The sequence below is a fragment of the Mastomys coucha genome, unplaced genomic scaffold, assembly GCF_008632895.1.
Source record: "Mastomys coucha isolate ucsf_1 unplaced genomic scaffold, UCSF_Mcou_1 pScaffold16, whole genome shotgun sequence".
Lineage (NCBI taxonomy): Eukaryota > Metazoa > Chordata > Mammalia > Rodentia > Muridae > Mastomys > Mastomys coucha.
Window position 1 is genome coordinate 37,348,073 of NW_022196898.1, and position 10,374 is coordinate 37,358,446.

Genomic DNA, 10,374 nt, shown 5'->3' on the forward strand with positions numbered 1-10,374 from the left:
AGAAAAGCCTTTTCGGCCATCTTGGATTAGGGAACTAGCCCCGCCTCCTTTAGCTTCTATATGCCCTCAAGCTAACCGTACTTGCGTATCCTCCCAGGACCCTTCGTAATTGGCTGATACATTAAACCGAGGCAGAGGACGCTGTTCCCTCTTTCCCTTCCTCCCTCCCTTCCTCTTTCTTTTTCTTCTTTAATTTTCTCTTATTTTTTCTTCCCTTTTACTTTCGTTTCTTTCTGGGAAAAGTCTTGCTACGAAGCCTGGGGCGGGGGGTGTCCAACTTATTAATTCCCCTGCCTCGGATTTCCAAGAGCTAAGATTGCAGACCTGCTCCTCCACTCCTGGTTTCTAGGACTCTTCTTGACAATACAGATAAGTCACCTTTTGTTTAAAGATCTAGTGGAATCTTTATATTCAAACCTAAATTTTAGGATTTTCAGTAGAGAGGAGAGGGAATCTAATCTTTAGTTTTTTTCGTAGTTTTTCTCATTTTTGAAGCCCAAACAGTAGAGATAAAGAAAGGCAAGATAAGGTAGCTAATTTCAGGTATAGAAATTCAGATTGGAGAAACAGCGGTGATACCAGCTCTTCGAGGCAGGGTTTCTCTGTATAGCCCTGACTGTCCTAGAACTCACTCTGTAGCCCAGGCTGGCCTTGAACTCAGAAATCCACCTGCCTCCGCCTCCCAAGTGCTGGGATTAAAGGCGTGCACCACCACTGCCCAGCTAGCATATACAGATTTTTTAAAGTTGTTTATTCTATACTTTCAGTTTAAGCTGGGTTAGATTTTGTTGTTTTGGGTTTTTTTTTTTTTTGTTTTTGTTTGTGTTTGTCAGCTTGATGCTGGCTAGATTGATCTGGGAAGAGGGATTGTAAATTGAGTAATCACTTTCAGTAGACTGGCCCAGCCCAGTGTAGGCTGTGCTACCCTTAAGCTTCCTGCCTCTGGGTTCCTGCCTTGAGTTCCTGCCTCGGGGTTCCTGCCCTGCCTTCCCTTTATTATGAACTGTAACCTTTAAAATTAGGTTAATCCAGGTTGGGTGTGAGTGCACAAGCCTATGTACCAGAACATAGGAAACAAGGCAGAAGGATCTCTGTGAGTTCAAGGCCAGCATGGTCTACATAGTGAGTTCCAAGACCGCCATGAATATATAAAAGAGACTATTTCAGAAAAGCAAAAAAAGATCAAAGAAAAGATCAAATAGAGCCAGGCAATGGTGGCACACACCTTTAATCCCAGCACTTGGGAGGCAGAGGCAGGCGGATTTCTGAGTTCGACTCCAGCCTGGTCTACAGAGTGAGTTCCAGGACAGCCAGGGCTACACAGAGAAACCCTGTCTTGAGAAAAAAAAAAAAAAATCAAATATATCCTTTGCCAAGTTGTTTTTGGTCCTGATGTTTATCACAATAATGGAAAGCAAACTAGGACATCATTTTTCATTTTTTTTCAATTTATTGATACATAAAGACAAAATTTGAATGTACTAATTAATGGGTACCAGGTGATTTTGTTTTGTTTTGATACCAGGTCTCACATTGTAGCCCAACCTGTTTTGAAACTTACCATGGTCCTCAGGTTTATAGCAGTGGTTCTGCCTCATCATGGCATGCTCTGGATTACAGGCTTGAGACATCATGATGGCCTCTGAACATTCATTTCTTCCTTGGGGCTGGGAGGGAAGGGACTCAGACTCCCTTCTAGCTCTGGGGAATGTAGAGAGATTTTTGGGGCTGCCTTCTAGAAATTTGGCAGGAATTTGACATTGGGCTAGGACAAGGAAGTAGGCTCAAGAGCTCCATCATCTTGATAATAAGTCCTTGAATGACACCAGACTTTGTTCCTTCCTTGACCTAGAACTGACCTTATTCTTTGCATGTACTTAGAATGGTATAAAAGCAGACTGGAGACAAATAAACCCACTTCAGCCTCAGCACTGGCTGGAGTCATGTTATAGTGTTGCATAATTTTCTTTTTCTTTTCAATCCTCGATCACTCCCTCGAGACCCTGTTGACTGACTGAGCTAGCTTGGTCAGAGGAATATACAGCATATCATTGCTATATGTAATGACCTTCCTGTGCACAAATTTCTTACTCTTCACTGTAACTGTATCTTTCTCTCTCTCTCTCTCTCTCTCTCTCTCTCTCACACACACACACACACACACACACACACACACACACACACACACACACCTCTTTACAGTCTCCTGTAACCACAATTCTTCTCTCAACTTTTAACTTTCCTTCAGAGCCTCCACATCAGTTGACTCACAGCTCCCTGTAACCCCAGCTCCAAGGCATCTGATATCTTCTTCTCACCATTGTGGGCGCCAGTGGACATGAGCACACTCACCGGCAACAATACTGGGCCTGGATCTTATTTTAATCAGCTGGGTGCTTGTGATTGGCAGAGGTTGTGATAGTGACTCAGATGGTGGTGTCAGGTTTGTCACACAGGGACTCAAACGGGAGGTGTCTTCGTGCCCAGCTGAATTGGATGCTGTTTTGTTTGTGTGCTCTCTGTCTTTCATGCTCCACAGAGGCAAGAATGGTGTCCAATTTACTCACTGACACGTACTCGGTACATCACAATGCTTTATAGTCCTCAGTAGATCCCAGTGACTAAGTGAATGGATTTCCAAGATGGCAGAGCTCCCGGCTCACAAAGCCACACTGTATCAAAAGGCTATGGAACACTAGAAAAGTTCCCGTGGAGGACAGTGGTCGAAGTAGATGACATTGCAAAGCCAAAGGGCACTCACCTCTGGTTCACTAAGGCCAGCTGTCTGTTCATCTCTGCTTCACCAAGGAACAGGACTTTCAGGGTGGGCCCAAGGGATTAGCAGATGCAAAGGAGCTGGAAGCAAAACCGACAGTTCCTAAGGCCCTTTTCATTTGATTCTGAATTTAATTAGAAGCTGCTTGGGCTCTGAGGCAGTATTGTGTTCCTCTTATTCTGGCATAGATGGAGAGGTGAGGCAGGCCCACCCCTTACTGAGGAGCTATTGGAGGAGGGGGAATCCTATGCATATCCTCTCCCCCCGCCCCGCCTCTTTTTAAAATATATATGGCCACTGGTCAATTTCATAGGCTCCAGTAGATGGCCACACAACCACACACATACAGGCAGCTCTAACTGCACTTAGTGGGTCATCACAAAAAGGACATGAGGTTCAAAGTAGGCTGTGTTGGAAGTATTCTGGGGAAACTAGAAAAAGAATGGGTGTAGATAAAATCATGTTGTATGAATTCTATTTTTTGTGGGGTCAAGGTTCAAGACAGGGTTTTTCTGTATAGCCCTGTGTCCTGGTACTCACTCTGTAGACCAGGGCTGCCTCTGCCTCCCAAATGCTGGGATTAAAAGCATGGGCCACCATGCTTTTTTTTTTTTCTTTTTTCTTTTTTTTTTTTGTTTTTGTTTTTTTCTTTTAAATTCTCAAGAATAAAGAAAAGTTAACAAGAAAGAAACCTTGCTTTGTGGTTAGTTTGAACACATTGATTAAAAGCAAAATGAAACAAAAACGCTACAATCTAAGTATTTCTGTGATGGCTGCAGAAACTCGGTTTTTTGCCTGGTATCCGTTTTGGTATTCACTAGTCATTTGTCTCTGACACTGGTCCCTGTAAGAGGAGTTCCCAGTTACCCTTCCTAAATGAGCTGAACCCCAAAATGTACAACAGCTCTGGCCTTCTACTTGTTATGACTGCTTCTTGGCTTCTGTGACTTTCTTACTCAGACACCCCAAGATTGTTTCCAGTTTCCTTAACCTCTTGACTTGGCAGAACAGACCAGTTTTTGCTTGTTTTCATAGATACTGAAGGTCTTCTTATGGTTTTTCCCTTTTAAAAATTCTTCCTTCAGGGCTGGAGAGATGGCTCATAGGTTAAGAGCACTGACTGCTCTTCCAGAAGTCCTGAGTTCAAATCCCAGCAACCACATGGTGACTCACAACCATCTGTAATGAGATCTGATGCTGTCTTCTGGTGTGTCTGAAGACAGCTACACTGTACTTATATATAATAAATAAATAAATCTTAAAAAATAATTCTTCCTTCAATTCCCTTCTCACAGCAATCCTGAATTTGGCTCAGAGATTGTTCACCTATCCTGCTGGCACTAGTCAATACATCTTTCAGTGGTAATGGGATTGAGTCTATGCCATTGACTGTATGATCTTTTCCCAGGGGTCACAAACCCCATAATACTTCCTCTTGGTGTCTTTAATGAAGAGCAAGCCCAGATTTGTGTTCTCCACTTTTATTCCCTGTGGCTTTCATCTTTCTGTCTGTCCGTTGTTCAAGTCTGTGCCTGCTTGAAAGCTGTCTTGTGAATTGGTGTCTAAATCAGTGTGAATCTGTCTGTGTGTATCTGTCCCTGGCAAAGGGCTTTGCTCTGTCTTCATGGAACATCACAGAAAGCCTCCCACGGGGAAGAAATGGGACACTTTACAGAAACCTCTAACAGAGTTTGTTTGTTTGTTTGTTTGTTTTTTGTTTTTGTTTTTTTTGGGGGGGGCGGGGTTCAAGACAGGGTTTCTCTGTGTAGCCCTGGCTGTCCTGAAACTCACTCTGTAGACCAGGCTGGCCTCGAACTCAGAGATCCGCCTGCCTCTGCCTCCCAAGTGCTGGGATTAAAGGCGTGCGCCACCACCGCCCGGCTCTAACAGAGTTTTATAAGAGTTTAAAACACGGGCTGGAGAGATGGCTCAGCGGTTAAGTGCACTGACTGTTCTTCCGAAGGTACTGAGTTCAAATTCCAGCAACCACATGGTGGCTCACAACCATCCACAATGAGATCTGATGTCCTCTTCTGGGGTGTCTGAAGACAGCTACAGTGTACTTATATATAATAAATAAATAAATCTATTTTTTTAAAGAAAAAGAAAGAGTTTAAGACACAGACTTCACTTGGGAGGCAGAGGCAGGCAGATTTCTGAGTTCGAGGCCAGCCTGGTCTACAAAGTTGAGTTCCAGGACAGCCAGGGCTATACAGAGAAACCCTCTCAAAAAAAACCAAAAAAAAAAAAAAAAAAAAAAAAAAAAAAAGACACAGACTTCAGCCATCCAGATAACAAACTACTATAAACATCACTGTTTGTTAAGCATTACCCAAATATTGTGTACAACATTTATGGTGAACATTCACTTTATAAGATGGATTCCGATCTCTAATGGATTCCTGTCCTGTATTCAGCAAATGACTATTAGGACACACAGACATGTTATTCTGGGTCAGGGATGTGGAGGAGTCCATACTTTAAGGTAACAGCTATGCATTAGCTCAGAATGTAAGTGTCTATTACATAGGAATCCAAGGCTAGTAAGGTCGGTTGTTATATTGTTCTCTTAAAGGCAGGTTAAACCAACAGATGGAGCACACAGCAGGATATCTGTGTTAAGTCTTTAGTGGCTTCAAGGCATGTTATTAACTCTGGCTGTGAGGTCCAGAAAAAACTTCAGTCTCTTAGGAGGTAAGAGACTTTTATCCTTACACGTCACCACATAGCTCCTCTTGCCAGGAATAATGGTACAAGCCTGTAATCTTGGCTACTTGAAAGGATGAGACAGGAGGATTACAAGTTCAAGGCCTACTTGGGCTACACAGTGAGTTCAAGGACAGATTGGGCTCTTTTTTTTTTATCTCAAAAGTATAAAAATTGGCTGATGACATATTTTTGGTTTTTCAAGACACGGTTTCTCTGTATATCCCTGGCTGTCCTGGAACTCATTCTGTAGACCAGGCTGGCCTCTAACTCAGAAATCCACCTGCCTCTGCCTCCCAAATGCTGGGATTAAAGGCATGTGCCACTACTGCCTGACAAGAGACTCTTAATATGCATGATAGTTCACATATATAATCCCAGCACTTGGGACACTAAAGTAATTGTCATGGGTTTGAGGCCAGCCTAGGTTACATGAGACTCAAAAATATAACAAAGTGGGAGTTTGTTACTGGTGGTTGGAATGTCTTGTCTTTTGATTTTTGTTTTTTCTTAAGACTTATTTATTTTATTTATTTGAGTACACAGTTGCTGTCTTCAGACACACCAGAAGAGGGCATCAGATCCCATTACAGATGGTTGTGAGCCACCATGTGGTTGCTGGGAATTGAACTCAGGACCTCTGGAAGAACAGTCAGTGCTCTTAACTGCTGAGCCATCTTTCCAGCCCTGGTTGGGATGTCTTAGTTAGAGTTTCCTTTGCTGTGAACAGACACCATGACCAAGGCAACTCATATAAAGGATAGCTTTTAATTGGGGCTGGCTTACAGGTTCAGAGATTCAGTCCATTATCACCATGGCAGTGTCCAGGCAGGCAGGCATGGAGCTGGAGTCGTTCTACATCTTGTTCTGAAGACTGTTTTCGAGGAAGCCTCTTTTGTATTGGGCAGAGCCTGAAGATAGAACCTCAAAGCCCACTCCCACAATAACGTACTTCCTCCAACAAAGGCTACACTTCCTAAGAGTGCCACTTCCCACAGGCCAAGCATATTCAAACCACCATATGGGGTTAGCATCAAATTCTATGTTCTTGGTCTCCTATCCAGAGAATTGAAAACAAGAGCTGTAGAGATGGCTCAGCAGTTGAGAATGCCTATGGTTCTTGCAGAAGACCTGAGTTTGGTTCCCAGCACACACATTGGATGGTTCATACCCCTGTGTAACTCTGCCTCCCAGAGAGTTGATGACCACTCCAGGACTCCTTAGGGATCTGCCCTCATACATGTTTATACCCAAACACAGACACACACATGTAGGCACATGACTAAAAATAGGTGTTTTAAAGGGGGCCTGGCGAGATGGCTCATCAATTAAGAGCACCTTTGCTTGCAGTAGCTCTCAGGCACATTCACCATTCTCACATGGAAGCTCACAATAGTCCATGACTCCAGTTCTAAGAAATCCACTGCCTCCCTCTGACTTCCCCAGAGCTGAGCAGCTGTGAGCTCTCCAACATTTATGTTGTAATCTAAAGCAAGGCCTTCTAGAAGAGCAGCAAGTTCTCTTTCTGAACCGCTGAGCCTGCTCTCCAGCTTCTCTTTGTGTGTGTTTGCTTGCTTGCTTATTTTATTAAGTGTGTGTGTGTGTGTGTGTGTGTGCTAGAGGAGGAAGTTAGATCTCCTAGGACTGGGTTTATAAGCAGTATGAGTCTCTTGACATGTGTGCCATAAGCTGGACCTGGGTTCTCTGCCAGAGCAGTGCATGTAAATAACTGAAGAGGAAAAGCAGAGCTGTGGTGGGACATGGGCCTCAAGCTCAGTTCCCAGCACCCACATAGCACCCCAACTACCTGCAACTCCAGTTCCAGGGATCTGACAGCCTCTTCTGACTCTGGTATACATACATATACATACATGATACATGTAGGCAAAACAGGCCAGTAAAATAAGATTTCTTAAATCTTAAGAACCCACAACTAGGCACCTAATGGAATGACTCTGAGAAATGAAAGAAAAAACAAGGGCTGGAGAGGTGGCTCAGCGGTTAAGAGCACTGACTGTTTTTCCAGAGGTCCTGAGTTCAATTCCCAGCAACCACATGGTGGCTCTCAACCATCTGTGATGGGATCCAATGCCCTCTTCTGGTGTGTCTGAAGAGAGTTACAATGTACTCATATAAAATAAATAAATAAATCTTTAAAAGAGAAGAAGAAAGAAAGAACAAACAAGTGTTAGAAAAAAAGAATTGAAGATATCGGAGCCTTGTGAAGTAGAAACTCCTGGTTCCTTTGGAAAGTCAGTTATGTCAAATGATGTTTTTTGCTTAAGCACACAGGTGAAAGGATGGTTTGCTGTGGCAGACACATGAAAGGATGTGTGGTGAAGGAGTATATACATGACCTTGCAGACAGTGGGAGCTAGAACATTGGGTCACTTTGTTCTGCCTTGCTAGCCTCTGCTGACAACACACATGGATTGCTTACATTGCATTGCTGACCTTTGCCTGTGGTGACTTCATAGAGAGAAACTCGTCAAAGAACTTGTCCTAATACTCCTACAGCTTTTGCAGACTCAGGCTGGTGGGCAGGCCAAGGAATCTTCTGGATTGAACTGCCTTGCTGATTTGTGTGTGGTGTCTGCCGAGTGGACTGGGCTGCAGCTGCTGACTCACATTTAGTGTTTGCTAGTAGACTGAGAACAACGAAGATTGGAGTCATCCCAATCACAATAGCGTGAGTCCTGTGACACAATAGTGCCACTGGACAGTATGAGCACTGTCATACAATAGTGTCTCACAATAGTGTGAGTCTAGTCAAGGCCATTGAATTTTTTTTTTGTTTTTTTGTTTTGTTTTGTTTTGTTTTTTGTTTTTTGTTTGTTTTTTTTTTGTTTTTTCAAGACAGGGTTTCTCTGAATAGCCCTGGCTGTCCTGGAACTCACTCTGTAGACCAGGCTGGCCTTGAACTCAGAAATCTGCCTGCCTCTGCCTCCCAAGTGTTGGGATTAAAGTCGTGTGCCACCACTGCAAGGCCATTGAATCTTATCCTCAGGACTATTTCTAACCAGGTCCACTTCCCCCAGATCCTAATAACCTTTCTTTTCTACCTACCTCTGGTGGGTGGAGGACTAGAAGGGAGGTTGAACACTTCTAAAATAGGTTGAGAAAAATATATGCCTACAATAGGTAGAGAGTGTGGGGCTGGAGAGATGGCTCAGGGGTTAAGAGCACTGACTGCTCTTTCAAAGGTCCTGAGTTCAAGTCCCAGATACCACATGGTGGTTCATAACCATTCATAGTAAGATCTGATGCCCTCTTCTGGTGTGTCTGAAGACTGCTACAGTGTACTTACATAAATACATTTTTTTTAAAGATTTATTTTATTTTTATTATGTGTATGAGTACACTGTAGCTAAACAGATGGCCGTGAGCCATCCTGTGTGTGGCTGCTGGGAATTGAATTCAGGACCTCTGCCAGCCCTGTTCACTCCAGCCCCTCTTGCTCAGCTCCGGGCCCTGCTATCTCTGGCCACAATATTCACTGTAGCTGTCTGTCTTCAAACGCACCAGAAGAGGGCATCAGATCTCATTATGGATAGTTGTGAGCCACCATGTGGTTGCTGGGATCCGAACTCAGGACCTTCGGAAGAGCAATCAGTGCTCTGAGCCACCTCGCCAGCTCCCAATAAATAAATCTTTTTAAAAAAAGAGAGTGTGTGAAGTGGTGAGGAGCACAGGGCAGTCCTTCCAAAGGCCAACAGAATTGCCACAGTATTATCCATTAGCTCTGTTTCTGGGTATGATCAAAAGAATTGGGAGGACTTATATTTTTCTGTTCATAGCAATATTGTTCACAGTAGCCGGAACATGGGAGCAGGCTCAGAATCTATGGACACTAAACAGGGAAAGCAAAGTATATGTATGCATTGCCATGCAGGGAGAGAAGGATATATTAGGCATGACTCTCCACACAGAGAAAAAAGGATGGATGGATGAATACATAGATAGATACATAGATGGATAGATAGACAGGCAGACAGACAGATACATACATACATTCATACATACATACATATATACATATATACATACATTATTAGAGAAACTGGGTCACATGATTATGGAAGCTGAGGAGTCCCATGACAAGTCACTTATAAGCTGGAGCCCCCAGGATTCAGGTTGGGTTGCTCAGTCCAAGTCCAGAAGCCTCAGAACCAAGTGTGGCTCTCCATTTGAGACTAAGAAGCTAGGACACTGGTGTTAAATCTTGGAATCTGGAAGGCTACTAGAAGGTGCCCACCATGTCAAGGGTGGCTCTTTCCTAGCCGGTTTACTGCTTGCTTGCTCTAGAAACAGTCTCACAGAGTCTCAGAAGCATCGTTCTGCCAGCTTCCTAGGTATTCCCTAGCTCAGCCTAGGAATTATCCACCACAGGGAATGAATGGTTCAAGAAGCCTGCAGGTGAGTGGAATGAAGATGACCAGAAGTGTGAGGGGTGGCTGGAGCAGGAGAGGAAGCTGGGCTCTGTGGCAGAGAGGGAGGGATCCGTGATGCCAGAAAGCACGACTGGTTTCTTGCTGCAACCAACACCCTGAGAAATTGGAGGTCAAGCAAGAAAGGCTACCAAGATTCCCAAACAGCAGAGGAAGGCCCCTGGAGCCCAGGCTCAGCCTCAGACCCTCCCCGGGCTTCCTATGAGAAGACTCTTGTTCTAAAGATCTTGGGAGCAGCAAGAGTAAGTGGGAAAAGCCCAAGGTGGAAAAAGTAGGGCCTTTTGTTCATTACCTTTCATGGTGTGAGGAAGAAAAGGAGTCCAGTGGTGGTGATGTTGATGATGGTGGTGGTGATGTTGATGATGGTGGTGGTAGTCGTGGTGGTGGTGATGGTAATGGTGGTGGTGGTGGTGGTGGTAGTGGTGGTGATGTTGATGATGGTGG